Below are 4,094 nucleotides of genomic sequence, written 5' to 3'. Positions count from 1 at the left end.
AGGTCACGGACGTATATACATACATCTTTGGTTAGGTAGATTGCTTATCCTACAAAAATGAAATCACACATTTACTAACATATATAAAACAGAATAAGTAGCTTACAGAAGATAAATAACTTTAATACGTGATCAATATTATTAACATATTCCTTACCTGAATCAGAGACCATATAACAGTCTATGTATTATGGTCTCTGTCTGAATATGTCATGTCTTCAGCTCCCTGCAATCGAGGTTGTGAAACATTTCTGCTGTAGGAATATTACATCCGCTGGGATATCCCTTGTCACACTGCCTCGCATGGTAGGCAAACGCATATTTCATACACCACATAGATATACTTCCTAATACACACTGTCGAAATCCCAAGGGCTCCCAATATGGCCTGTATGAACTGTAATCGGCCAACCTCGTCTCTTTCCGTAACTGCTGCAGAAATGACCGCTCGTCATTCGTGACCAATTCGTGTTATTCCGGGACAAGCAAGTCTACCCATAATTCCCTGTATGGCCGAGGGCGCCATTTTGGAACACAAATGTAAACAAACACTCAAACCTCGTGTAATTGATGTACACTGTGATGCTTGATTGCGATATGCTTACCTCGTGTATCGATACATTGTTCTCAATCACCTCTAACGCGGGAATCCCGGTCGAAATCCACCTGAGCCATCCACAACGAGGACGTCAAGTATTTCGAAAACTCGATTGACAGCCGAAGGAAGGAAGAGCAGCTTGCAGATGCCAGGTACGTAGCAGGGCTTCGAGACATAATGTTCCATGATTTCTATACAGAGATCTTATGGAATGGATTGATTTAGATATTTTCCTGATCTCCATGTTACTACTGTAAACGTCAAGGCCCTTTTAGTGTTGTTGTTTTCGGAAACCCTTTGTTATTATTATGATCAAGTGTTTGTTGTGACAAGGTTTTTCTATTTGCGCTTGCATAAGAGCTACAGGTGCAGGACTTTTAAGGGTCGTGTCCTTATTCTCAACATAACGCTGGATTTTGATGATGAGGGTTAGTTACCAAGGGTATAAATCTGGCAAAGTGCATGTCATGCAAAACGTGGCATTCAATTCCAATCATGTGTTGCCACCTGAAAGTGAGATATGGATTACAATGAATAATGACAGCTTATCAATCTTTAACAAATTCACACTGAAACATTGAAAGGATAAAGACAAGTTAGTTGTTTTCTGTTTCAGCATGTTCAGGGTTTGTGGGGAGGTTCACAGACATCCTCAGGGAGGATACCAAGTATTGAGTGATTATTTTTGTTTGTGATAAATACAAACTACATGTATTCATCATGGTATATTTCAATGCAATGTGAAACATCACACTCACAATAGTCCAGCTCTGTGATGGCAGCCTGTAAATAATTGAACATGGACCAGGCAATCTAGTGATTGTTATTATCAGCAAAGATCAATGCCCTCAGAGTATGATGACAACCTAATTCATTAGTAAAATGATAGCATATAGCAAAACCTTTAAAAGGTCAAAATGACTAGTGCCAATTTCTAACCCTGGTGTTTGGATGTTGTGTTTGTGTGTGTGCATGTGTATGAGTGTATTTAGGTTGGTTTGTTGTTTAACGCCGCACTCAGCAATATTCCAGCTATATGACGGCGGTCTGTAAATAATCGAGTCTGGACCAGACAACCCAGTGATTCATATCATGAGCATCGAGCCACTGAATTGAGATCAATGACATGCATCAACCAAGTCAGCGAGCCTGACCACCCGCTCCCGTTAGTCGCCTTTTACGACAAGCATAATGGCCTTTTACGGCAAGCATGGGTTGCTGAAGACCTATTCTACCCCAGAATCTTCACGGGTCGAGTGTATTTAACTTAAATCATGAATCTTATACTTGTTTCTCTGTGCTTTTACAATGTAACCCAAATTTTCTCGGGAATAATAAAGTATTCTCTTATTTATATCATTTCTGAACAAAGTGTCATATCAAGGTTAGATCTCTGTCAAAACAGTGCCATGGAAAAGCCAAACAAATAGCCTAGAAATAAAAGTAAATACTGCACTGCATTAATCTGCATTTCAAGAAAATTTGGCAATAATTCATGGATTGATATTCACCTCGGTGAGGATCTCTCTGCATTGTCGAACAAGTTATTTCCTATGTAATGTATGTGTTGAATGACCCTAACTTTGTTGTCAAAATATTGTTTTGACATTTGTTAAATATGGGGATAAATGTCATCCCTGAATGTTTGACATGAATTATTATGATTAGGGTAGTTCTAAGTCGGAATCACAACCGGGGTCTTTTCATTTGAATCAAATGTACAACATGTACAGTTTGGACATTGCTGTGATGTGAATGCTACTTATGTTTGTAGAATGTCCGGATGAATAAAGAGACAGTCATCTGTGCAGCATCAATGCAAAGAAAGACCATAGAAGAGCAACAGTGAGTGGTAAATATTTTGAAATTACTCTGTTTGGTTCATATGGTTATTTTGCAAATATGTCTTCAGTTTGTTCCTTATCGCTGTGGGCACGGATGTCCTATTATCTAAGGCACTACAATTTTCTGTGCAGAGTTGCATCTCTTGGGCTTAGCAGAAACTTATAGTCATGGGTTCAAATCCTGGTTCTCCCCGATTATGTTGCTAGGTTTGTCAGCATTATACACATGCTCGTGGGATTCATCAAAGACCTGCATCACTTAGGGCTTTCTTCCCACATCAAGCTAACATGCGGTGATATATCTGGAATACTGTTCAAAGCAGTGTTAAAGCCAACTCATTTATTTAACACTGGATCCAGCAATAGTTTGGCTATATGACAAGGATTGTAAATATATATTTTTCCATGTTGATGAGCTGAAACAATCCCTAAATGACATCTCTTAAAAAGATTCCAAGCATTCCAAGCCTAATTAATAGATAAGGTAGTGATTGAGTAGGCTTATTGATCGCATGTAATCATACCACAGTGATGTGGGATATTGTCCATAATAGTTATCATCGGTTTGTCTGGACCGAGTTCATAACATTAGTCACTGGTTTGTCTGGTTGAGATTTGAGAAGTGATTATCTTAAATGTTTAGCATATAACAAGACTCACATATGACAACTTAAGTGATTTTGCTGCCTTCTATCTGTAAGTACATGTGGCAACAATTCTTTTTGATTGCTAAAATCTTTTTACATAATGCTGCAGAAACTGAAGTCCTGCTTGAGATCCCTGGATGAGTACTCCAGGCTGACAGTCTGGAGGGACCAGACAAGGGAGTCCTAAACAGAGGCTGCACCCCTTCAGATATCAGACAGCAATGACGAGGGTCCTGTTATTTCAATGGAGGCCGACCGAGAAGTTGTATGCCAAATGGTACTGGGACACACTCACAAAGGCTGGTCTGGCTAATGTGAGAAGACCAACCAATGCCAAGCTGGAGTGGAATTCTTCCAGGACATTCAGGAAATTCTTGTCTTGAGCCATATGGTAAACACTTGAAAGGAATGATTAATGGGACTTATTGTCTTTAAATGTGGACCCAAACACCAAATGGAAAGTTCACAATTCTACTAACACAATGCAGCAGGGATAGAGTCCAACTGGTATCCCCTCATCCTGGTTCCTGTTCATCCATGACAATATAGAAAGAAAAGGAGGATTGAGGGAAAGTAAGTTCTCTGAACTGGTGAACATAATCCGTAGGTACTGTCAAGCGAACAGTTATCACACTCTGTTATGAGTATTGAAGAATAGGATGAAATTGCATACTGCATCAGGAACCATCATGTGAACACTGTTCAATGTGCGATATACTATAGGCATATGAATAAAAGAAATTGATAATTTGATTGTTGCTTATGTTTCATTTGCCAGCTGTGTAAATGGGGATGTTTCATGATTTTGCCTCAGTTTAATAGCCACACTTATCTTATGAAACCATGCATTGCTTGGGCATCTCAAGATAAATAACACATGTTTCCTTTGCTCTGAAAACGTCTGATGACACATTGATCTGTTATGTCAAAGGTCAAAGTCACAACCAGACAAAAAGTTTGTTTGTGGTCTAACTCTTCCTTAGGGCAGGGGTCGAAGTTGGAAAA

At 39.3% G+C, this 4,094-nt stretch overlaps 1 long non-coding RNA gene across 3 annotated transcripts; it reads left to right on the top strand.

The window, feature by feature from the left end:
• Positions 1-372: 372 nt before the first annotated feature.
• On the top strand, positions 373-3,830 carry LOC125374390. 3 transcript variants are annotated; one of them, XR_007218589.1, is made up of 4 exons: positions 373-750; positions 1,215-1,273; positions 2,373-2,443; positions 3,199-3,830. It is a non-coding gene; the product is annotated as an uncharacterized LOC125374390 (long non-coding RNA). The 3 variants fall into 3 exon arrangements; XR_007218588.1 differs by lacking the exon at positions 373-750 and having other exon boundaries at positions 1,053-1,273; positions 2,373-2,450; XR_007218587.1 differs by lacking the exon at positions 373-750 and having other exon boundaries at positions 1,058-1,273.
• Positions 3,831-4,094: the final 264 nt, after the last annotated feature.

The sequence above is a fragment of the Haliotis rufescens genome, unplaced genomic scaffold, assembly GCF_023055435.1.
Source record: "Haliotis rufescens isolate VD_foot unplaced genomic scaffold, xgHalRufe1.0.p SCAF_56, whole genome shotgun sequence".
Lineage (NCBI taxonomy): Eukaryota > Metazoa > Mollusca > Gastropoda > Lepetellida > Haliotidae > Haliotis > Haliotis rufescens.
The sequence above is the reverse complement of the archived record's forward strand: the minus strand, read 5'-3'. Positions and strand labels throughout refer to the sequence as shown.